The sequence below is a fragment of the Protopterus annectens genome, chromosome 6.part0, assembly GCF_019279795.1.
Source record: "Protopterus annectens isolate FY-2018-M chromosome 6.part0, PAN1.0, whole genome shotgun sequence".
NCBI classification, from domain to species: Eukaryota; Metazoa; Chordata; order Ceratodontiformes; family Protopteridae; genus Protopterus; species Protopterus annectens.
In genome coordinates, this window is record NC_056737.1 from 1,562,365,903 (window position 1) to 1,562,393,878 (window position 27,976).

Sequence of the window (27,976 nt, forward strand, 5' to 3'; positions counted from 1 at the left end):
ATATGCCTAACACAACAATTGATCCTACTCATGGAATCACTCATAACAGAATGTTTATTAAACACCTCATCCAATTCTACTGCTTCATAAAACACTTTTTTTATTCGGGTCTATATCATTTAATCGAAACGCACTTTTTCAAACCTCTCTTCATCTAACACCTTTCAATTGCACTCTCAAATCAGAGAACAGACTTTTTATTGAACTGTTTTCCAGGACAAACCAATGGTAGGCCACCCTAGTGACCAAGGGAAAAAAAATCAAAAACCTAAAACCTATCCAGGTGGGGGGGCTTAATCCCCCCAACTAAATATACCAACTTTGAGATCGCACTACAGTAGTGAAAAGGGCAAATTCCATATGGTGGCCAACCGGTGGTTTGCCTGGGAAAAACTTCAATAAAAAGTCCATTCACTGATTTGAGACTTCGATTAAAAGGTGTTGGATGAAAAGAGGTTGGACAAAGTCAGTTTCGATTAAATGATATAGACCCTTTTTATTCACAATAATAGGACCCACTCCATTTTTTCACCTTTAAATTTCTAAACATAACAATAACATTTCTTTGTTGAGACATTGGACAAAAGATGTTCTTCTTACTTACATTTAGTTTTCAGTAATGAGCTCTACAATTTCGTACTAACTTAATTATAAATTTTTTTTAGTTGCAGCATTCTTACATCTTTTCACTATATTAAACATGTGTTGTGTTCCAAGAAGGGGCTGAGCAGGTACCACATTTTCTGGTTATAGTTTGCCTATACCAATTTAAATGTTTGAAGCATGTGTATTCAAAAGTATCCAACACACTAACAAAATCATCCAGACATTTCATAGATAGAGCAAATGAGTTCATGAGCTCAATTATACTTAAATCCATTAATGTGGTTTTATCAAAAATAATCTTAGCCTGATGTTTTAAATGTGAGCTTTTAATTACTGCAATCTCAAAGGCGTTATGATCTGAACTACCAAAGTGGCATAACTATTTTCTGCTAGCTATTCTGTCTGACATATTTGTAAATAATAAGTCAAGAATATTTTCTGCCCTGATAGGGATATCTATAAATAACCATTTGAAATGTCTAGGGGGTCTGAGAGTATGGAAACTGAATGGCCAAAACATCAGACTTGTATATAGTAAGTCAAAATACCATTTCTTGGAATATTCCCTATTCTGTGAGGTATAGTGATCTTGGGGGTGGTATATATAAGTTTTGCCCCCCCCCACACACACACACACATAAAAAGACGTCTTAAGGAGAAAAGCAATCTTTGAGATTCAGCCTTCTCTTGTGTGTTTTTTTTTCTGCATGTGCCGACATTTCAATACTGAGACAATTTATAAGTTGAGATAAGGTATGTAGTGCACAAAGATCCACAAATTCTTCTTCTAGGGCAGGCATAAATGTTCTAACTTTCCAGTTGATATTAGCAAAGTTAAAAATCACCCAACAAAATGAAATTGTCATAATCCAAATATTTACTTAATTCCTCAATAAAATCATACTGTTCCATTGTGGATAATGTAGAACTCTTATATCAATAATTGTATTGGATTAGATGTTGTATCAAATAATATCTCTAGAAGTAGAATTCCCCTACTAAAGTCAGTAAATAGAACTCTAGCACTTATCCAAGATGCAACAAAAACTCCTACATGTCCTCCATTCCTTTTTTCTCTCAGATAGTCATACACTTTCTATCCAGGTAAAAAGAAACCTGGACCTACTTATTTTTTCACATTAAATTTCATATCACTATTTTCTGTCCATGCTAACAGTGAATTAAAAAACATTGGACTTAATGTTTGATACTTGCGCTCTTACCCACAATTTTGGTATAATATACAAATTTGCTTAGCCAGAAATTTCTAGACATAGGCTTTCTGAACATGATAAACAATAAATGGCCAAACACAGACACAAGAGGAACATCTGTACCAACAATTCTAGTAGATGCTAAGTTATTCTCTATCCTTATCTAACTTGTCCTACCTTGTAACCAATCACAGACCCACTTAGTGATACGTGTATTTATCTGCAGATCTTCTTGGGCCTTTGTAATTTTACTTTAAGATGCAGCACATAAGGCACTAACAAAGTTTAAGTATATCACATCTATGAGCAGGCAATACTCTAAAGCCATAGCTATACTATTGTAAAACCTAATAAAGTTTGTTCAGCATGAATGTCCTGAAGCAAAGATATGTTGGCAAAGGTTTCTCAGATGCCAGTAAGAAAGCTAATACTCTTTTATAACATTGCTCTAGAAGACTGCTCAAATTAATTGGTCTGTAGTCATCTACAATAGAATGAACACTACCCTTGGGTATTGAAATTATATTCACGTCCTTCCTTACAATGGAAAGAATCTAATTTTATTATGCAGAACTATGCATTTTTAACTACAGAGTTTTGATATGATGTTTACATGGCTCTCATTTAAGTTAAAAAACACAAAACTGTCTAAAGGAAAATAAAAGAAGTACTGCTTAATTCTAAAATATTAAAAACAAACAAGTGTATGTTTTCATACAAAGAACACTTCTTCAGATAGAATAAAACAGTACTTCCTTTTGCTGTTGTTGATCCAGATGTGATATTTGCTTGTATGTATAGCACTTGGCTCAGAATTAATCTGCTAGATCTAGTTGTATACTTGCAGCTGGTCATTTGAGAGACCTTTCTGTAATACTGTCATGTTTTATTTCATAGTCCAGTTTATAAACAGGTGCTTACACTATGTAATACCTCAGATGAGTTCTGTTAGCTGAATGAGTCCAGATGAGAAGACATACACAGCAGTAGCACACTACTTTACAAACATGTAATTTAGGTTGATTTAACTGCTGATATGTTTGTTGCAGCTAAACAATATACACAAGGGTAGTCATTCTGGTATCAACCTCCAAGAAATGAAAAACACATATGAAAAACACATATGACTCATTCGATCGTATAGCAGCTTTTTTGTATACCTTCAGTTCACACCCATAGGCGTTTTGGGGGGGCTATGGCTTTTTTAACTAAGTGGCTTACCAGCTAGTAATAAGCATTATTAGAAAACGTGAGGCGTTATTAACAAAATAACAAAATAGCACCAAGGTGGTTAACCTACAGCAGCAGAGAAATTAATCACTGTCACTTACCATTCCTATTTTCATACTTATGTTCATATTTTCATACCTGTGAGCCATACATGATATTGAAGGTTATGGTGTGATATGCCATGGTGGAAGACAGGAAAATGCATTGTCTGTGTTCTTTTATGTCACACTGTACCTGAGATATTACTAGTTGTTTATTAGTAATTAGGAAAATAACTAATATTTCCATATGTATTTAATACTTCAAAAAACAAGTGACTTACAAACTTTTGCATGACACCAGGTGAAACCTCACATGTTGTTAAAGAAATATCTCTGAAATTTGCACTGTGGCACACCTTGAGTAATATCTTATATTATTTATATTAATAATTATACAATTAGATACGTTTCATATTTCTGTTAATATATCTCAATAAATATACATTTATAGAGAATTATTTTGTTGTCATATGAAATCTTATGTCTGGTTAACAAACCTTATCTAACAATATATATCAAGGTTGTACAGTTTCCAAAATATGTTTGTTTGTGAAACTATACCAAAAAATATAATTTGGGGTTTGTGTGCATTATAGTATTTAAGGAAAGACTTTGAATCCACTAACTATTATCACTGTAAAAAAACACTTCTTACAGATAACATTACCATCTGTACTGTTTTAATACATTTTATTGTTCACAAACTATTTACATTTGTTTATCCTATGCTTTATAATTTTATTTTTCAGAAAATACTCTGGAATGCAATATGTGATTAAGCTTCTAGAGGTAACATTCTACACCACATACTTACTAGTGAGATATGAAAGCAGTAATGCCCTTCAGCTCCCTTTAGCTGATAGTATCCTTGTTTTCTTCATTTATTTGAGTTTCTGTGATAATTTTATTCTATTTTAGCATGTTTTTGTATTAATGCAGAGTTAGACTTTTGTCTACTGCTTCTTCATATTTATTGTTTAGGTCAAGCAGTGCCTGCTAGAGACTCTTTATGCAGTTGTGTATGTATGTATGTATTTTGGCTGTTTCCTGTTGCTATTGTGATTAATTTAATTCATGTTATTCACTTATATTTTTTTCTCCTCTCTTCAGCGCTTCATTTTCTGTTTGTGTAGTTTATCCTTTTACTTTCTTAGGGAGATTTTTTAATCTGCTTGGGTATATTTCAGTGTTGCTGATCAGGATCAGGTAATGTACTTAAATTTGAGTGTTTTGGTGCTTTTATTACTGTAAAGTGTGAATAATTTCTGAATTTCTGTCACAAATTCCCAATTCTTATTTTATTCTATTCTTTATTATTATTTTTATGAAGGCTTAGTGATGTATTTGAGTTGCTGCAGTTTTTGTTGATTTAAATTTTTTTGAGTGTTGCTGAATTTGGCATTTATATCCCTGGCAAATGCCTTTTTTAAGATGCTGGCAGCTAGCAGGATTTTGAAGCCAGTGAAGAAGAAAAAATCTGTAGCTGAATGTGAGGTTCAGGTGGCCTGCACTAGCTTATTCTGGTGCATGGAACAGACCTGATGCATAGGCAGATAATTTTGTCAGTTTTCCTTGCTCATTTTGTGAAATCTATATATATATATATATATATATATATGTGTGTGTGTGTGTGTGTGTATATATATATATATGTGTGTATATATATATATATATATATATATATATATATATATATATATATATATATATATATATATTTATATATATATATATATATAAATCTGTGTGTGTGTGTTTATACATACCAATAAATAGGGTGGTCAAACAGGATGATGTGCTGAAGTTCCTCCATGTGCAGATTAACAGACTACCAAGCACAAAATCCCATACCATATCCTAGCCTGATATAGCTTACTTTGCATGTCCCAAGAAGCTCAAAATGCATACTTGGACCTGATGGAGACACTTACCATCCAACTAAACACCCTACTCATTACATACTTTAATTACCCATATATAAACTGAGGATCCTGCATGGTCTCAAATCTACAGGCATAGAGATTCATGGACTTCAGAAATACAAACACCCTTCACCAAGTAGTGAATATGCCCACTCTTATATACTGGAGCTTGTGCTCACATTTATGGGAGAATGCTGCACCCACCTCCCCCCATGTTTTGTCCCCCCTAGTAAGATCAGGTCTATATTAGAAGACCGTATGGAAAAAATATCAAATGGCAAAACAGCGAAAAGACCGGCCCTCAAAGTGCTGTTTGCCAGATCACAGTACAGTGAAGATTAGAATATTTGCCCTTTCCTCACTGTAGTGCGATTTCGAAGTTGGCATATATATTTAGCAGGGGGGGGGGCACAGCCCCCCACAATAGCAAGTTTGAGGTCCGGTCTTTTCCCTGTTTTGCCATTGGATATTTTTTCCATTTGGTCTTCTGATATAGACCTGTAAGATCTAACCACAAAGCTGCCGCCTTCAAAATCAACATCAGCTCTGTAATCCCATTAAAACCTGTACCAGTTAGGAACTATTCCAGGCAAATTATCTTTTAGTAAGTGGTGGTTTTTCAAAATTCAATACCCCTCAAAACCTGTCAGAAAGTCTGTGTAACCATGCCAATGGCTGCATAAAGGCTATTGTACCTACCAGAAGTAAGCCCAGGACTAGCCCTGGAAACAAACCATCTGGTGGCATCCCAAATTAAACAGGGTATACAACAAAAGGAAAAAAAAAAAAGTATGGCAAAAACCTGGAAGGGTACTTCCCGTAAAAATAAAAAACGATCTCATCAATCTAAATAGGCAACTAAGAGGACTAATTAGGTCAAGAAAAGCAAACTGTGAGGTTAAAATAGCTGCCCAAGTGAAAGATAACCATAAGGTGTTCTACATCTTATGTCATAAACCTCAAGGGTTGCACAGAATTATGTTCAACTGGAGATTAATGGTGCCACATTTACTGAGCCTGGTGATACAGTGAACCTGTTAGAAAACAAACTCACTTCCAACTTTATCCCTCTACTCCTAACCACCCCCCAAAAATACCCTCAGATATAATACCTCCAACTATAACTAGGGAGCATGTACTGGCTCCATTCACTAAAGGTAGGAACATGGCCTCAGTGGGCCCTGATAACATCCCAGGATGCCTCCTGAACAGTCTGAAATATGACTTATCAGGATCCCTGGAGTCATTCTCTAACCATAGTCTTAAAAGAGGCTTTGTGCCACTTGAATGGAAGACTGTCACAGTCATTCCATTTCATAAAATAGGACTTTCAAAAGCTCCTAGAAACCACAAACCCATTAATCTGACCAGTCTTATTTGCAAAGCCATGGAATAATTATCATTAAAATTATCAAAAAGGACTTGGAAGACCTCCAGACACTGGACTCATCCTAGTTTGGCTTTGTCAGAGGAAGGTCATGATTACTGAATTTGGTGGACTTTTTTGTAAAGGTCACGAAGGTAATAAATGATGGGACAATGGTGCATACTGCCTACATAGATCTGGCTTAATAGTTTGAAACAATACCCCATTTGACATGGTCAGCAAAAGTATGGAACTGCCCCTTTTTAACATGCTGGACAGCTATCTGGCTCACGGACAGGAGACAGAAAGTTAGAATCATTGAGGCAATATCTACAAAGAGGCCATTTATCAGTGGTGTACCCCTGGATACTGTGCAAGGCCCCTTCTCTTTGGGATCTACTTCTCAAGTGTCAAATCCACTGTCAAGGTCCTCTGGCTAATCAAGTTTGCAGATGATTGCAAACTCAGAGTGGTCATAGAATCCTTCCCAAGATGAAAACACCCTTCATGAAGGTCTAACACAGACAAATGCTTGGCGCCAATGCCATGGCTTAGAACTCAGTACCAAGAAATGCAATATAGTACCTTCTAGGAAGATTTCCATCCCAGGGAACTACGTCATCAATAAAACTTCCCTAAAAGTTGATTCACTAGTCAAAGATCTAGGAACTCAAGTAGATAGTAACTTAGCCTTCAACCAACATTTGTGCAAGTTAGTAAGAAAATCCTTCTATGTTTCTCACCCTATCATCTAGGTCCTGACATCATCATATCAGTTTACTAGGCCCTCATCAGACCATCAGAGAATATAATGCCCCCTTCAGTATGTACCTAACTAGACACGTGTAACAAAGGGAACATCCACACAGGTTCCATACAAAAAAAAAAAAAAATACAGGGAGTAAACTCAATGTCCTATGCTGATTGCCTCAAAGCATTGTCTCTTTACTCAGTATCATATAGACTTCTGATGGGTGATCTTTTCCTGGCATACAAAACATCCTTGATCCCTGTTTTGATGAACCTTCTGCACATCCACAAAAAACAACATCATCAGGATTACAAGATTAAAAGATCTAAATTTTGTTTGCAACATAAATAGGACATGCTGAAGAGACAGATATGTTTCTCAGAGAATGGGTTACAGAGCCACAAAAATAAACATAACAAACCATGAAATGGCAGACTAAGGCAAACCCGATAAAATTACTTCTTTAATATATATCCAAGTAAAATCGTAAAATGTAGATAGGTACCATTAAGCGCTTTTGTTTTTGTAATAAAAACTTCCTCGTATAAAACCATTTAGGACCAGAAGTGTATTTTAAAAAACGCTTTTTCTGTTGACAGCTATGCGATTGCTAAAGTTCTTAAAACAAATTGGGCTGTATTTTCTCTGGATGTTAAGAATATTAATCTACTAAGTAAAGGGCCCTGCATAGTTTATATAAATGCAAGATCCTTTAAGCAATATCTGGAACATACGGGTATAGTTAATAAAATGTATGACGGCATAAAAAATGTGGGAGATGTAATCAATGTGCCCATGTGCTTATTGCAGATAATATTATTATAAATGAGGTGGAACATAAAATCGCAGGCTACTTTTCTTGCGACTCATATCAGGTGATATACATTGCCTGCTGCTGTATATGTCCTGTTTTCTATGTCGGGAAAATGGCTAGGAAAATAAAGGATAGAATTTATATATACTGGCCTAGTTCCAACCTCGCCAACACAAGTGTTGAGTAAAAAATAAAAAACAGAAAAACTAGTAGTCAAAAACTTCACTGATGAGCTCAGTCGAAATATCATGAAACCCAGGTAGTGTTCCAAAGTAACACACACACATAGTTCATAGTTCAGTACTAAGCTAACTGCTCTTGCAAGCCATTTTAAGCCTAGCCAGTTATCCCTTGTGAGACTCAATCCCCGCACCTTGTGTTTGTAAGGCAAACACCTTAACCATTAGGCCATCCTCCCAACCAAGTAAGATGCAAGATGCCATGAATCCCAGAGCCTGCAGGATTTTCCTTGCAGTCAGCCTGGTGCAATTTGCTAGTGTTCTGAAGTATTTAGTTAGTTGCCCCTGCTTCTCTGGCGTGAGGTAGGCCATCTGGGTGTTTGTGTCCAAGTTGGCACCCAGGAAAATTATTTTCCGAGAGGGTATTAGCCTTGATTTCTTTTTGTTGACTGTGTATCCCAGAGAATTCAACAACATTATTACATAAGCCAGCTGTTTCAGAAGAATGTGCTTGCTGTCCGCTTGGATCAGGCAGTCGTCCAAATAGGGGTATATTTGTATCCCTTGAAGTCTGCAGTAGGCAATTACTGATGCCAGGCATTTCGTGAATACTCTGGGCGCAGTAGATAAGCCAAAGGGCAACGCAGAGAATTGATAATGGGTTGAACCTGCAAGAAATCTGAGGTATCTTCTGCAATTTTGTCTGATTGGGACATGCAGGTATGCCTCCTTGAGGTCCAATGTTACCAGCCAAGACTACTTGCCCAGCATCGGAAGAAGCTGCTGTAGAGTGAGCATCTTGAATTTTGGTACGAGTAGAAATATGTTTAGGATGGATAGGTCCAAAATAGGTCTCCAATCTTTTCCCTTCCTTGGTACCAGGAATAGTCTGGAATAAAAACCTTGACCTTTTTCGTGCGTAGGTACCTCTTGAAAAGCTTTCATGTCTATGAGATCTGAAATTAGTCTTTGTGCCTCTGCCCTTTGATTGTGTGGCAGGTTTGGCATGCCTCTCATTTTTGGAAGGGTGTGAAAATGGAATCTGTAGCCTCTGTTTATAATGTCCAGGATCCATTTGTCTTTTGTGACAATATGCCAATTTTTTTGAAAATAATACCAGTTTTCCGCCTAATGGTGCTGCCATTTGAGTCTTGCTTGGCATGCAAAAGTCATTGTGCTTGCTTTCTGAATGGTTGCGAGTTATCCTCACCACCTCTTTGCGTAGGAGCTTGCCATTGTCTGCCTCTAAACGATCCCTGGGATTGCTCTCTGCCCCTCGGATGCCTGTATCTACCTCTTTGGGGTCTGTCCGTGGCTGGAAAGGACCAATTTTTGGAAGGCCAATTTCTACTGAAACGTTGTGGTTGTACCTGTAGAAAATCTTTCACTGTTTGCATTGATTTAGCCTTTTCCTCCATTTTCCTTAATACCTCTTCAGCATTAGCACCAAATAATACATCCTTTTGTAGAGGGACATCTAGTTATTTGTTTATTTTATTTTATTTTACATTTGTTGACCGGGTTAGTCTGACTGAGCTGATAGCCCCTTTTCAGCGGAGGCCTGGGGAGAAAAGCTCCACAATTTTACAATCAAAGTATAAAAGAAGCAATAATCAGAAAAATTCTTAGGAGAAAAGCTTCACAATTTTACAATATAAATATAAAAAGCAATAATCAGAAAATCTGCACAAATATACATATAAGTAAATAATAATAATGCAATTTTGAGAACAGAGCAAAACTTCAACATTTCTGTTGTTATTAGTATGAGTTTTGAATGAGGAAAGAGGTGGGACTACACAATTAGAGTAGCTGTCTAGGTAGGTTATTAACATTCAAATGACAAGTATTAGCCTAGATAAAGAAGGCTAGAGAGAACTAGCAGATAAATAAAAGTAGAGACTCAAAAAAGGCTGGCTGTGAACTGTCTATGGAATAGGAAGGTAGATTATGGGGTTGAGTGAGTGTATATATATATATATATATATATATATATATATATATATATATATATATATATATATATATATATATATATATATATCTCAAAAAAACCCAAGCAGGAAGGAGTGCAGTCAATCTGTAGTTCAACCAGTATAAGTATAGTCCAATATAAAAAATGAGCAGTTCCAAAAGCACAAATAAAAACCTTTTAATAACAAAGATATGTGAGCGCTTTCACAGATGCTGTATCCGCTTCATCAGACATAGTTACAAAAAAATCAGAATGCATTAAATACTCTTTCAACCACTCCTACCTTATTATTCAATTAAACTATTAGCCCTTGAATGAGCAAATGACTCCATCCTGAGGCATAAAAATACTTGCAATGTCATGATCTTCTAAAAATATATATATCTTTATTTAAAACGTAGCAAATACGCCTAACAAAAAACTAGTATCTATTAATACAAATATACCAAATATGAAAAGTCATAAAAATATGTATGAGTGCCTAAATCTCTGAATGAATAAAACCTAATAACAAAGAAACCTAAGCTGGACCTGAAAAACATTACTACTATCTTAACTTCCTGGCTTTCAAATGGGGCTTAAGAGAGTCTGAAAATCCATCGAAGTTCAGCCTGTTTTTACATAGGCAAAACCAACAGGAGCCTGAGGGAACGTATCAGATACCATGCCTACTGTTATGCAAGGAAACAAGTATATAGTGCCCTGGCTAGGCACACCCTACAGGAAGGAATGGACCATGTTTTTTTTCTTCCAAGCACTCCATGTTCAAGTAGAGAGTATACGATTTGGTGATATTATTAATCTAACTGAACAGGCTGAACTTCGATGGATTTTCAGACTTGGTGCACATAGGGGCAGAGGTCTTAATGAGACTATCTCTCTTAAGCCCCATTTGAAAGCCAGGAAGTTAAGATAGTAGTAATGTTTTTCAGGTCCAGCTTAGGTTTCTTTGTTATTAGGTTTTATTCATTCAGAGATTTAGGCACTCATACATATTTTTAGGACTTTTTATATTTGGTATATTTGTATTAATAGATACTAGTTTTTTGTTAGACGTATTTGCTACATTTTATATATAGATATATATATTTTTAGAAGATCATGACATTGCAAGGATTTTCATGCCTCAGGATGGAGTCATTTGCTCATTTAAGGGCTAATAGTTTAATTGAATAATAAGGTAGGAGTGGTTGAAAGAGTATTTAATGCATTCTGATTTCTTTGTAACTATGTCTGATGAAGCGGATATAGCATCCGGGAAAGCGCTCACATCTCTTTGTTATTAAAAGGTTTTTATTTGTGCTTTTGGAACTGCTCACTTTTTATATTGGACTATACTTATACTGGTTGAACTACAGATTGACTGCACTCCTTCCTGCTTGGGTTTTTTTGACATTTACTTTTGGGCTTTTGGATTTTGTATATATATATATATATATATATATATATATATATATATATATATACAGGAAAAAAGAGGTCATTGTTCCCCTCTACTCGGCAGTCATTAGACCCATTATAGAGTACAACACTCCTTTTGGAATGTACTTCACAAGACATCTGAAGCAGCTGGAAAGGCCACAGAAGTACCTCACAAAGAGGATTACTGGCTTCAAACAGATGCCCTACATTGACCGTCTCAAAAAACTCCAGCTTTACTCTGTAGCATATCGCCTACTCCGAGGAGATCCCTGCCTAACATATAAAGCTATGTTAAACCCAGAGTTGTTGGACATACTACACCTAAAGAAATCCCAATCCCTCTGAGCTACATGCTCTAGGAACTTAAACCTTGTCACCACAATAAACAGTACATGCTGAAGGGATAGATTCCTGTCTCAGAGACTTCTTATACTCTGGAACAAGCTGCCCTTCTATGTCAAGCAAAGTTCCTCATTAACATTCTTCATGAAAAATCTTGATGAGTGGATGGGAAATAGGAAATACACCCTGGGGATCACTTCTGTTGCTCTGCTTGACAGGGGCACAGGAAATTAACTTTCTTGGGTGGCGTAAGCCAGGGAGCCTTGTTGGCTAGGCTTACTTAGGCCCTTGGGCCAATAACCTAGTACCTACGTATGAACCTATGAACCCATATATATATATATATATATATATATATATATATATATATATATATATATATATATATATATGACACTTACACATACATGCACACACATAAATATATATATATATATATATATATATATATATATATATATATATGTATGTATGTGTATGTATGTATGTATATATATTTATTTTATTTTATTTATTTTACATTTGTTAACCGGGATAGTCCGACTGGATGTATGTCCATTTTCAGTGGAGGCCCGGGGAGAAAAGCTCCCAAAGTAAAAAAATTTATTACATATCTCAAAAACTTCATTACATGTCACATATCACGAACAGTGCAATGGTATATTTGGTGAAGAAACATTTAGACATTAATAGTATATTTACAAAGGAATATCAAGACAATCCATACACATAACATCTATACAAAATCTAGAGAAAGAGTTAGCCAGGCTTGATACAGTAGCAAGTCCGGTTTGACCCCAGGTGTAGTTTGAGTTTAGCTTTGAACTGACCTAGAGAAGAGAGTGAGGTAATCTCAGGAGGTAGTAGGTTCCATTTTCTGCCTGCAGAGTTGGTAAAGAGAGAGTCACCAGCTAAGTTATTAGATTTACAAGTCTGGATAAGGAGTCTACTGGAAGAACGCAGTGATCTAGGGTTGTTATAAATAGTAACCAGGTTTTTGAGTGCAGGGGTGTTTTCAGGATTGTATAGAATTTTGTGTGTCATAACTAGTTGGTTATACAGTATTAGACTAGGTAGTTGGAGCCATCCAAGCCGAGATAGGTTAATGCAGTGATGTGTCCTGAAAGGAAATCCAGTAGCAAACCTGGCGATGTGATTGTAACAGATTGTGATTTTATTCAGAACAGTCTTACTAGTATTGTGGAAAAGAGGGGATGCGTACAGGAGAGTAGAGAGAAGATAAGATCGAGCAATGGCAACTTTAGCTGGGGGAGTCAGAAAGCTTTTTATTCTATACAATGAACCTAGTTTTTTATTGATGGTTTTGATCAATTGATTGACATGTAGGTCAAATTTTAAATTATTATCGATGGTGACACCCAGTAGTTTTGTAGAATGGTCTGGCAAAATTATTGTGCCATCCTTTGCTTTGATTGTAAAGTTAATGCCGCTAGACCTTTGTGTTGGAAGGAATAACAGCATTTTAGTCTTTTGGGATTCAGTATCAGCACGATTTGAGAGCCAGTTTTCTATAGTGGTAAAGGTAGACTGGGTAGTTAACTGTAACTCTGTAGGAGAGGTTCCTGAGCAAATTAGCGTGGAATCATCTGCATACTGGATACAGTTGACTTTAGGAATGACAGTGTTCAAGTCATTGATGAAGATAGAGAATAACAATGGGCCTAATATAGATCCTTGTGGTACACCCAGGGTGTTAGGTAGCAGGGTGGAGAGTTTGGTCTGCCATAGCACGGCCTGTTTTCTACCACTTAGGTATTAATTAAACCATTGTAGGGCTTTAGGATCTAGACAAAGAGATTGTAGGGTATTGATTAATAGTTGGTGATCCACCATATTGAATGCTTTGGACAGATCCAAAATAGAGCTGAGGAAATAAGGTTATTATTGCGGTGGAGATTTATGGTGTTGGTGAAGACAAGTAGGGCTGAGGTAGTGCTATGGTGAGGTCTGAAGCCATGCTGGGTATCTGCCATTAGGTGGTTGTTAATTAGGTGTTGCATAAACTGTTTTTTGAATACATTTTTCCATAATCTTTGCTAGAGGAGAGAGTATAGCAATAGGCCTGAGAGTTCTGTAGAACTGCCTCCTTTATGAAGAGGGATTATGTAGGATATTTTCCAGATATTAGGAATATTTGCTTCTGTTAGAGTGCGATTGATAAGTAGTGACACTGGGTAGGCAATGGCGTCGGCTGATATTTGCAGGTATTCAGCTGGAAGTTGGTCAGCTGAGAGAGTTGTGGGTTTTAGTTTTCTGATTTAGGTGCGGATAAATGATGTAGCAACAGGTTGGAAGCTAAAAGAAGGTTTATTTGTAAGGGTAGAGCTACCTGGACTATGGGAACTTAGAGGCAGTTGGTTGGCTAGGGCTTGAATAGTCTCAGTAAAGAATCTGTTAAAACTGTTAAAACTGTTAAAACTATATATATATATATCCCTATCAGTCGATCAAGTTTTCAGAAACTCAAAATTCATATTGGCGAGAGATATGACTGAATTTCTGAAAACTTGAAGCTTTTGAATGGAGATCGCTATACAGTGAGGATCAGGAAATTTACCATTTTCCTCAATGTAGTGGGATCCTTGAGTTGGTATATCTAATTAGTGATGGGGTGCGAGGGGCTTGCCCCCCTGCAAAAACCATAAAAAAGACAGATTTTTGTGTTACATTGTTTTTTTTGTTTTTTTTTAACGTTCAAGTTTTCAGAAATTCAATCATATCGTCTTGCCGATATGAATTTCATGTTTCTGAAAACTCAGTCAGCTGACATAGATCTCTTTCTCTCTCTCTTTCTCTCTCTCTCTCTATATATATATATATATATATATATATATATATATTATACATACACACAGACACACACATAGATAGATAGATAGATAGATAGATAGATAGATAGATAGATAGATAGATAGATAGATATAGATAGATGTAAAACATTTATATATATATATATATATTTATATATATATATATATATATATATATATATATATAGACAGATAGATAAATATAGATATATGTAGAAAGTGAGAGAGATACTAGTATTTTGAATCTCCACTCAAGGTACACATTAGGGCATTTCACTCAAATAATAAGCAGTTTCCATATAAAACACATGCATTACAATTCTTTACTGTCAAAGTGCACACAAAGGCTGAGCTTATAAATTAAATCATGCTTTTAGTGAAGTAAGCATTTCACAGCATAATACATGTGTGGTAATTTTTTGATGCTTTCAGTTAAAAATTCTCAAACTTAAATGAAGAAAATTAAGTAGCTCATTAAAGTTTAATAATGCACAATTCTCATGAGATTCTTTTCTACCAATTGACCACACTTTCCTTGCTATTTTATGTGACCACGCTTTAGGTTATCTTCCTTCAGTTCTCCTGGCCTCTCTGGTCTTGGACAGGCCCTTGCCTGCGTATGAATCTGCCTCATGTTCCGTGTGGACCAGCCCCCACCTATGTCTCTCACTAGTTTGTCTACTGTGAAAGGCAAGTGTCTCTGTTGCTTCCAGCTTCCATTCTGTTTATGTATGAGAGTTACTTTCACTCCATCTAATGGTCATCTTATTACATGATAGTTCTTTCATCTCTTTCTGGCCTTATTATGGACTATTCTCTTAAATACACAGATTGCATATAAAAAGTAAGTTGTCTTAATAATCTCACTGTTGCACGGAACTGCTACTCTTCTTTACCCTATGCAGATACCCTCTCATTCAAACATGTAGTGTATGCCGCTAAATTGTTGCCTGTGCTTATGCATTATATGCAATCCCCTGCATGGAAAATTGCATGGTACAGACATCTGTGAATTACCACACTAGGCGATTTACCCTTCAGAGCAGCACTCTGGAATCTGAATGTACTTCATTTCCTCAGGCTTCAACCACAACTGCCACATCTACACGCCTTTATAAAACTCTCACCGGAGCTATGTTTTACTACTGAGCAGCAAGGGGGCTATGAATCAGAGCAGCTTTCACTAACATGCTAAGCAACATGCGTTGTGTACATACTAGGCAGCCTGTCTATCAGAACAATCCAGAACCTTTATGCAGAAGAGCAAACAAGCTTGCAACATGGAATATGTAAAAGTGAAAATTCATTTTTCAAATAATTGTGTGTAATATAAACTAAGAAAGTTTTATAGTGGAGAAAAATTGAAAAAGGAATAACAAAGCGAGATGGGGAGGAAAAAATAAAAATGGATATAAGCATGTATGATGGATAAGGAGAGTAAATGAAGGAAATACAAAAAGAAAAAACCCTGGGATGTGAAAGAAGTGATGTAAGGTTCTCTCAAGACAGTGACAATGGCAGTTAAATGTTTTTGGAAGTAATGAATGAGTTGTATACACTAGAGAGGTAAGAAATAGAAAGAATTAATGAAATGCAGCAATTAATTTTAATTGTAAAATGACGTAGAAAGATAATCTGGACAACTGCGAGCCTGTCACACTTTTAAATTGTAAATACAACATGTTAGCTAAAATTCTACAAGTAAAAGCAGAGAAAGTTATACAGTTAAGTTATACACTTAGATTCGGAGGGGAAAATACAATGTGTAGGAAAAAATAGGTCTAAAGAGAAATGTTCAGAAAATTATGGAAACAGTCAATGAGATAAAGTTAGAGGGTCAAATTGGGTTATCATAGGTTACATATAAGAAAGGCAATTGTCAATATCAGATGAGAAACTACACACATCGTAGGGCTTCCCTTTGTTTTTTCAAGAGAAGGCAGGTTAAAGCCACAGTTGGTTAACCTACTACTGATCAGGGATCTCTCCTTTGACTTACCAGTTTCAGAAAGATGAATATTAAAAACTGGTGAGTCTAAATCCCTAAAAAAACATACACACACAAAAAAGTGCCCTTCTAGCCCCCATATGGGGGAGGAAGGACTCGGTTCCATAACCCTAAATTATATATACCACCTCCACAGATACATCATGGTGGAGTAAGGGGGAAAAATAACCCGCCAGTTCACATATTACAATGCATTACGGTGAAATCTACTGCCATATTAAATTTTTAAACTAAAGACACTTGTTCACCAATGCAGTGACAACCTGTAGTATGCCATTTGAACTAGATGACACAAACTGGTTTAAACTTCAACTAGATGAAACAAAGAAAACATTTATTAACAGGGGATTCTCTTATCTCCCATTTTTGTATCTTTACCCCAATATATGAAATGTAAATTTATATATACAAACATTAGTATCCCACAACCCTGAAGGAAAAATAGAAAGCACAAAAACTGTACATTACTGCTGGCAAATAAACAGAACCACAGGAGTGCTGTTTCCTTAAGAACAGCAGTCATAGAGCTGCATATTAAGGAAATAGAAACTGGATGCAGTGGCCTGCACAGAAAGGCAACGGTGACAACAGGATAAATGATCATATTGGGAAAGTGTAGCAAAGAAGGGACATAAAATAAGAATGTTTGTTAAATTGTGGATATCTACAGTTAACTGACATCAAATTTTCAAATAGCCCAAATCACAGTACAATGAAGAACAGAATGCCGGTCATTGTTTCCCACAGGAAATGACTGCTGGTGCAATTTTTAAAAATGTACTAACAGTAATTCCTTCATTTTGAAGATTTCTCCCTTCTTTGTGTTTGTGTGTGATTGGGTGACAATGGAGTTAGTATTTATAAATTTGTGGGATGTGGGGTGCTTGCCTTCAATATGTGGTGTGGGCAAGCTTACACCCCTTACAAAAAGAACCTACAGTTGGAGATTTGCCTTTATGAAATTTTAGGCATCTCTGTTTGATGTTTTGTTTTCTGTGTATATTGTCATTTGAGATTTCATAGGGGGACTATTAAATTCAGAACTTTTATAGTGTTTTAAGACATAATTAGCATTTCCTTATTTTCTGCTCTAGCTCCCTACAGTTGACCATCTGCTGCTTCCGGTTCTTATCATTGTCAGTCATCTCTACTAGACATGCCTTAGCCTCCCCATGGGTATCCTGACTCATGTCCATTGCAGGTGAGGAGGTTGAAGATGCTAGAGATGTGTCACAGTGCTGCTAGACAGTGTTTTCACCTGATTTCCCCATTCCTATCCAAGCCTAGCAAGGCCCAGGTGTGGCATGAGCAGTAGATATCACTGCTGAACTTCTCCTTATTTCGATAAGGGGGTCATATCAGTACAGGTAGCAACATGCAGTTATTTCCCCAATATCTATCAGGAAAATTAAATTGCAACAGTGTGTCCCCACCACATAAACCTCACTCCTCCCCCATGTTGGGCACATACTTTCTCCCCTTCCATCACCTCAGTTGTCCAAGCTGCTAATCCAACCTAACTCATCTGGGGCTATAGTCAGGGCTTCATTCCTCAATACATTAGTGCTTGGTACATAGTAAGGATGTGTTGATGTAATCATATTTCTTTTGTAGATTTTGTTCACGAAAGTTGTTAAGTAACACTTATTTTTATTTAGTATTTGTTTCCTAGGAAAGTCTGACTGGGACATCAAGCATACTCCTTTTCAACAGAGGCCTGGGGAGAAAAAGTCTTCACTCAGTAACAACAGTACAAAAATTAATAAACAGTGCAGTACAAACTTTATGATAAAGTAAAAGTTATAACAGCATAAATTGTGTGACAAGGCAAGGTTAAAAAAAAAAATTACATATGACAGTTGATTGATATGAAATGTTTAATATAATAAATTTATATTGTGGCAGATTCATGAACAGGTACACATCATGCTACTATTGTATATGTGTCGTGACATGCACATGCTAGCATGTTATTTTGTATTCACTAAACAGCTTTAAACTACATGTAGAAACACAGAACAAACGTAAATGGTAGAGCATGCTAATGAAGGCATAACTAGCCAAAGTACATGCTAGTTAACCAATCCAAGATGGCAGAGACTTTCAGGAAGCTATAAACTAATCTTGCACACTTGATGTGGCACTTTGCCATAAACTCCAAAACCTAGTGGAATACAGGCACCATCACACTTAAAAAAATAATAATTTAAGGGTTTGCTGCTGCTCTCTTGCATGTGTATGTGTGATAGGTTCAAATCCATGTTACTGCTGCTGCTGCTGATAGATTTTGTCCAAAAGGAAGAAGGATGTTCAGACCCCGTTTAACATATCATGGATTGCATGATATTCAAATATTAGAGTGCTACAGGGTGGATAGGGAAACACTTCGGAACTTCGCATAATCTGCTGGCCCCACTTCAAATACAGGGGAAATCAAGGAGAATCCATACTAGTGGAAATTAAGGAATGTGTGGCATTAAGGATATTAGCCACTGGTGCATTGCAGAGACCCACACTGGACATATTAGGTGTGTCACAGGGCTCAGCAGAATATTGCACCATTGTCTTAATGCTGTGCTAGAACATGCAAGGGAGTACATCTATTTTCCCTGAACCCCAGAGGAGAGAGCAAGATCAAGGCAGGAATTTTATGCTGTAGCACACTTCCCTGAAGTTTTGGAGGCCATAGACTGTACTCACATAGAAATAAAAGCCTCACCTGGTGAAAAGGGAAGGACATACATCAGTAGGAAGGGGTTTCACTCAACCAACTAGCTAGGATGTCTGTAATGCCCAAGGGATCATCCCCAGTGTGTGTGCTGGCAACCCAGGCAGTTACAATGACTCAAACAAATGGTACACTGCTCTGCTATACACGGTTTGCTAAGGGTGATGTTCCAAAAGACCATATACTGGGTTATGCAGATAATGCACTAGAACTGTGGCGCATGACACCCATCAGAAATGCACCCGCACCCACAGAAGAAGGATACAATGATGCCCACAGTCAAACTACAAACATCACAGAGTATGTTTTTGGCATGCTGAAGTTACAGTTCCACTGTCTAGACACTTCAGGAGGTGATCTGCAGTATAACCAGGCAACTGTGCATAAACTCTCACAGAGTGTGTGCCATGCTGTACACTATCATCTTGAGAAAGAGGCTGCAACAAGGACAGTAAGGGCCAGAACCATGGATTCCTGAACCACAGGCAGGGCCAGCACCTCCAGCACATATAGATGAGAATTCTGAGTGAGAACTTCCAGCTGCAGAGCGATCCAGCAGATGTAGGCATATACAATATGCCCTTGTCTTGACTAAGAGGCAAAGGATAGCACACATACTCACCACCAAAGAGACAAAGGATAGCACACATACTTACCAGCTAAGAGGCAAAGGATAGCACACACACTTACTAGCTAAGGAATACACATAACAACCTAAACACACACAAATAGTAAAACTGATGCCACCCAATGCCCAGAAACTTTACTTCCCCATGTAAGGACTACGTATTGATAGCATCAGACAGAGACAACCTCAAAGAACATGACTTGCATCTGCAGTAATGTCAGGGTAAGTGTGGAACCTGGAGTAAATGAAGAACTGTATAAGATAACTGATACATCTGCATGCCGTTAACTGTAAATGTACTCAAGAATCCACCCCTGTGTGAGGTGTCCACCAATGACATTATTAAAGTATAGGAATCATATCTGATATATATATATATATATATATATATATATATATATATATATATATATATATATATATATATGTGTGTGTGTGTGTGTGTGTGTGTGTGTATATATATATATATATATATATATATATATATATATATATATATATATATATATATATATATATGGGTCTACTTTGATTCACAGACAATTAATTTCACTGAATTTCAATTCACCCTCAAAAAAAATCGCCAAAAGCTGATATCACTGAAAACTCATTTCACTGAATCACATTTCACTGAATGTAAGTATTGTTGGGCAAATAAAATGTATACGCTCTTTTCCCCACTGTAGTGTGATCCTGGAGTTAGTATATTTAGTTAGAGGGGGTGGGGGGCACAGCCCCCCACATTAGGAAGTGTAGGGGGCATAGCTCCCCACCTACTTAGCTTTTATATTTATGAATTTCATTTCCTGAAAGCTAACAATATAAAACCAAAAGTAAGTGGGGTGGCTATGCCCCCCAAACCCCCACTAATTATACATATATATTAACTCTAGGATTGCACTACAGTGGGGAAAAGGGCATATACGTTTTATTTGCCCAACAATACTTACATTCAGTGAAATGTGATTCAATGAAATGTGTTTTCAGTGATTTGAGCTTTCAGCAATTTGGTGTGAGTGTTTTGAAATTCAGTGAAATGAGTTTTCAGTGAATCACAGTAGACCCATATATAAAACTAATCACATAACCACTATACCCAAAGGAGTCAAAAGGACAATTATATCAACAGCTTCACAAGTACAGCAATAAACATGAATGCAATATCAGTGATTTGAATGCATAACTTACAATACTAACTGAAAAAATAATTCTGAAATGACATGAACAAAAACATCCCAAATTTTCTTATGTAATACAAATGCATAAGATCAACACTGTGAAAGACTCATACAGCTATCCATCTGTGCATCAGACATATATGCAATCCTAAGTCAAAACAAAATGAACAAAGGCAATGGCACTGCTGGGAGGACAGGAGGCCAAGGCTGAAGTAATGAGTTTTTGTGTCTGTGTGAGTAAGAAACCCAGGACATTCAATAAAGTAGAAAATATTTCAGAGCCATTAACAGGAAATGTATCACAATAAACATTAAGGCTTGCTTTGCTTGCATGTGTGTGAGTTGGTATGGGCAGTTGTGAAATGTGTGTGAGTGTATGTGTGTGTGTGTGTGTGTGTGTGTGTGTGTGTGTGTGTGTGTGTGTGTGTGTGTGTGTGTGTGTGTGTGCGCGTGTGTGTGCGCATGTGCGTGCAAGTGCATATATATGTGGGGTATGTCTGCATGAACACAATCAAGCTCTGTTAAACCAAACCAAATTCACGAACCAGAGTCACTAGATGAGTTATACAAGTTGCCTTTTCTAATATAGTTTTGAGGTTAGAGCCTCTCCTATATACTACATGTGGGTTGGTCCCTACTTTTTTCCTAATATTAGAATCATCTAGGAGAATTGCCCAATTCTTATTAAGAATGTGCCTGATTTCATTGGCATCCATGGAAAAGGTCATGATATAACTCATGTGAACATCCTTATGGACAACACTGGTTTGCCCATCTCCTTTTAGTTCACCACCTTCTGTCAGATATCCCTTATGTAGAATAGGTTTAAAATACCCATTATGTCTTTTGACTACTACTTCTTCCAATATATGTTCAAATAGAGCAGTGGGGTAACCCCTCTTGTTGAACATACTCTGCAGTTTATTACACTCAGCCATAAAATCCTCATCTAGTAACACCATTCTAGATGCTCTTACCAGTTGTCCTTTAATCACTGGAGGCAGTTTATGTTAGAAGAAAAGGAGTTGATTTGGCAAATTAGAACAACTGCATATACATATCCAGGGCTCAATGAGTATAGTTCTATAAAATGCATCCTTAAGTTAAAAGCCTTAGATAGATTAAATAAAATGGTTTGGATAGTAACATAGAACAGCTACACATATATGTTAATATGGTCTCAACCTAGATTTGTTGCTGACAAAATCTTTAGTTGTAATTGAATGTATTTATGAAATATCATAATTAGTGTTTTATAAAAGATAGTTTTAAGTGTGTTGGAATAAGTAATTGTTTCATGAAAGAGCTCTTTGAGTATTTTTGTATAATGAATTTATATTACTTGAGTGAATTTACATTACTAATGTGATTTTTATTTTATTTTATGTCACTTTTTATATTTTATATATAGTGACATGTAACTTTAAATAATTGATGTGTGGTAATTAATGAATTGGTAAATAAGCACAGCATCTTGGGTTAGTTATTTGTCTGATGAAGTGCAGGCACTTGCTTGCACGAAAGCGCTCATGCTAATAAACGGGTGGATTTTGCTTTTACAGCTCACTCTTCTTTTTTTGTTCACAATCAAGCTCTGTGCTAGCCCTATATCCTGACATGTCAGACATATGTGAGCTGTGAATGGTAGAGTTGTCAGTTCAGTGTTGTTGATCCCAACCGCATGAACAACGACTGCCCGGAGTTTCATTGCCAATTCTATGTCCACAGTTCTAAGTGGTACCTGAATGTGAATGATGTCTGCTGGATGAGTTCTCTTCATGACTACATCCAGGATGCCTGGATGTAGCACCTCTATCACTGACAGAGCCGTGGAAGTAGTTCTACTAAGGGAAGGGATCTGGCATAGTCATGTCAGCTAACATCTGAGGATGTTATGGCTCTATGGACAAGTGGATGCAAACTCTCCCCCAGCAGATGTTTCATCACAGGCACTGCCCAATACAGTGTGTCACTCATCCTATCCAAGGAATAACCCATGCAGTCACACACATCAGAATGTGCCACATTTAGGACTCACACTATCTCTTCTGAGGCACTGGTGGAACATGCCTGTGCCTCCATGATGGCCCAATACATATGTCTGCTGGTGTGTAATAATACACTGGCCTCAAGAAGAGAGTGGATAGTAGGCTCCTCTGAGCACCTCTAGCAACCCTCCTGTGTGGTACTAAGCCTTGCAATGGCTATGGGCAGACTCAACGTTCTGCAAATGGAGTATCCACATTTCCCTGATCAACTGTGTCACTCTCAACTTTTCATATATCTGAGGACTCAGTGGAATAGGTATGTGTTAAGCCTACTGTGTCCAAAATAAGGACAGAGTATATGATCCACAACTTCAGTGTCAGACTGAACCTCCCCACCCTCAACCATGCCCCAATATTACCACCATCATCAGCGCCTACCGATAATCTGACATCAGATGATGTTCTACACTGCTACTGTCAAGAACACCTTTGATAATAATCAACAAACATAAGAATCAGAGAAATAGTGACTAGAAATAATCCAAACTGTGTTCTAAACACTCATGCCAAACAATTTCAGATACTAAAGGAACACAATAATTATTCTCTCTTCAGACTTGCATCTAACTAATCAGACTAACTAATCAAAGAAAGTTTGTGCATACCATGTGCAGGTGGTCTTCCAGATGGTAATTCTGATGTCCCTGAAAAAAGAGAAAGACAGAGGAAAGAAGCTTAATAAACAGAACAATGCAAATGACACAAGGACAAGAAATAATGCTCTGCCTATCTTCCCCTTATGAAATATCTCAGAATCAATCAAACTCATGATTCCCCACCAGCACAGTTTCTGTTGGACCATGTCTCTTCTAAGCCACATTTCTCTATGTTTCCAGATATATCAGAAGTATATAAATATTAACACATAAAGATGTCTAGAATTGCAGTAAATTCTTTATATGTAGTATACCTGGAAGCTGTTCTTGAGACACACTTGGCTTGCCATCCACATCAACTCCACCATCAATGGGTCTATGTGAACTCTCTGCTGAGTTGTCAGGCTCTCTGAATGTAGACAGGAGCTCCTCAGTTTCAGTGAATAATGGTTCGGTAGCAGGACCCCTCCCACAGCCATTTATTCATGTGTAACTGCAGCTGCCCTCTTTCATGCAGCTATAATCATATCAGTGGCACAGTGCCACACCTAATTATAGTTTCTGGCACTGCCACCCACTGCATTTATGTCAGGAACCACCTGCTGCCATTTGCTTTTTCTTGCAGACATATCACCTCTGTCTTTGTCAAGTAGGTAGGATCCATGACTTCATTGATGACCTCATTCTCTTCATCACCTAATAGTGGCAAAAAATTATAAAACATTAGCATTAAATCCATTCTGTTAACATTTCTGTAAAGAAGATAGCAGATGTATAACTGACTACTGGATGGCATTATTATCAATAAATAGACAAAAATTCAAATACCAAACAAATTTCTTTAGTGCCTCCACTGCTGTGGATGTCATCATGGGACATTCAAGAAGCCTAACAATTCTGTTGGCTATACATGCACAACTCCTTGAAGATGATAATAAACACAATGCACTTGACTGCAGTAACTTGGTGAAATCCCAAAAGCAAATGGTAACACAATACTATGATTTAACCTATATATTCTTTAACAAACTTTGAAAACAGAGCAGGAACTGACACATGTCTGCAATATACCAACAGTGACTGAAAAAATGCATACAGATAAAAAAATCTAATGCATATTTAAATACATTCAAAATATGAAAATTAAACAGTTTATAAAGAGGACAAACATGCATTAGGAAAAATGCATTAATCTGAAGAAAAATCTCATCCAAGTAAATACCAGCAATGTCTGAATCAAATCAGTATCCCCTCCTTTCACTTCCATAACTACACCATTAATGTTATAACAAATTCAGCCTTCTGAGCACTGTGATAATGCAAATGAAGTGTTAAATCATTATCATTCATGAATACCAAAAGTCTCACTTGGTGCAGGAGCAATAGACATAATGTAAGTAGCTACACAATTTGAAAATTCCCACTTGGTATACGGGAGATAACATGATGTAAGTATCTACATGATTGCATGTACTCTGAACGTAAGTGAAGAAATTCTACATCACACCTAAGTATCACTGTAGCACATGGTGTAAATGCAATGAGTTTAAAGAAACCGGGCAGATGGTACAGGATTTGGATATATCTTTATTTTAACTGGCTATAGATTAACTATGTAAGAATAATATGCTGTACATATGCTAAAGTATGTGATAAATGTTCCATATCTTACCTGTAGTTTATGTTAGTTGAGGTTGTGAAGGTGTTGCTGTTGTTTTTTTACCTGTTATCCTTATCAATAATAGTAGTAGCAAGGGATATCATATCATATGACAGGTTGTTCAGTGAAACCACAGCTCCACACAAACTGATAGATCCAAAAAGCAGGAAACCAAGATCCAATCCACACAAATGTTTATTGAAAGCTTTTGTCTCTTGAATAGAAACTTCATCAGAATAATTCAACATAATGCCCACCAGCCTTATATATGCAATCCCATGAAGTTAATAAACATAATTGACTAATTGATAAAATAATGCCCTTAACAAACATTTTTAAAGGGCCACACACACTATATAGCACTCCAAATTGAAATAGTACAGTTGGAAAAAATGTATAAAAATACATGAAGGAAATGTGTAAAATAAAATAAATGAACCATATGTTGGATTAAAAATAGTCCAAGAAAACTATAAATACATATGCATATAAATAATATAAAAATGTGTTGCATTTCTCCATGCTGTTCTTAAATCAGTATCTATGAATGCCATATAAAAAATTGTGCCTTAATCCTAAGAACAGAGCTGATGGATACTGCACTATTAAGACCTGGTACTTCTGACACATTCATTCTAATTTGCCATCTAAGCTCTGAAAATTCTAAAAAATCATTGTGGCCCACCTCTTTCTCCCATTCTAACCTCTTCTATAATAAAGATAATAATAATTATTATTTAATTAATAATAATCTTTAAAAATGTTTGTTAAGGGCATTATTTTATCAATTGATCAATTATGTTTATTAACTTCATGGGATTGCGTATATAAGGCTGTTGAGCATTGTGTTGTATTATTCTGATGAAGTTTCTATTCAAGAGACAAAAGCACTCAAACATTGTTTGTATGGATTGGACCTTGATTTCCTGCTTTTTGGATCTAACAGGTTGTACAGTATTATAACACAAAAGGATTAAGATGAGTACCATGGACAGATGTGTCATATGATATATATATATATATATATATATATATATATATACTCTCACAATCATACCTTATCACAATAAGAAATATTTCTTAATGACATACTTTGTGCCCTGACTAATTGTAGGGTTCAGACACTCAGACAAGTAGACATTTCCTTGTTGTGCTTTTGGTTGGGGACACATGGCTGAAGAGATATTCAGCTGCAGAAAAGACACCCAGACAAGTAGACATTTCCTTGTCGTGCATTTGGTTGGGGACACACGGCTGAAGAGATATTCAGCTGCAGAAAAATATGGCTGTTATGAATTCCCTATGGGCAAAAAGAAGCACACGTTGCCATGTTCACAGCTTTAATAACCAAGTGCATGGGAGTAGAAGAAGTGATGAGTGTTGTGCTCAGTGTACAGTACATGCTTATGTAACTATAACATGTAGAAGTGTGTTGCATCATAGAGAAAATCCTGCATGTTACTGTAGTCACATTTATGCACCGGTATGCATTTAGGTAATGTTCCCTAGACACTGTGAAGGGGGTAGTGGTCCACATATGCCAATTACAAAGACACTGCCTATTGTGAATTGCATTTTTACTGCCAATGGCATGCCCACTGGTCAGCCTGTTGCTGATGGCTACAATACTGACTGCATTTTTATGTTGTCTTGGGGGCCATGGACATTATTTTTTCCATGTGCATTTGGTTATTAAAGTTGTGGGCATGGCTCCATATCCTTCTCTTTGCTCACAGGGAATCTGCAACAACCATATTTCTCTGCAGCCGAATGTCACTTCAGTCATGTGTCCCCAATCAAATGTACCACAGGGAAAGGTCTTGCTGCCTAGGGGCCTAAACTCCTAATTGTGTGTAGTCTGCCAAGCATGACCTCCTGTAATTGTCTGTATGTCCCCTTTTTGAACCATTGACACTACATGACATGCTGATTCTGTGTAGGACACATGCTGTTTGTAATATTTCCAGCAGATGTTAAAATGTAGCATGTGTCTTTGTGATGGTATAACTGTTGAATGGAAATACAAGACATGTTTATCCTTGTGTTTTGTGGTTTTGAATAATTTTTTGTCTTTGTAATTTGAGCTTTCTCTGCTTGGCAGAGCATAAACAGGATTCACAGCTGAAGGAGAAAGGGAAAAATTGCATTTCCATAGTATTCATTAGAGTAAACACTCCTGGCACTGTTGAACAGTATCTGTAATGAGTGACCAGATGAGATGGTCTCAGTGATGTGCACCTGATATACGCTTTTCTCTGTGGTATAAGCTGTAAATGCAGTGACTTTGGACCAATAATAGATTTGCACTAGATTTCAAACACATACTGAGTGAATGGAATGCTGAAATTATTACTCAAAATTTATGACTTACTTTCAGCACATCTTCATATGCTGTTTTTTTTCTGTTTCTTGCCTTCTGCACTTACTCGTTGCTGAG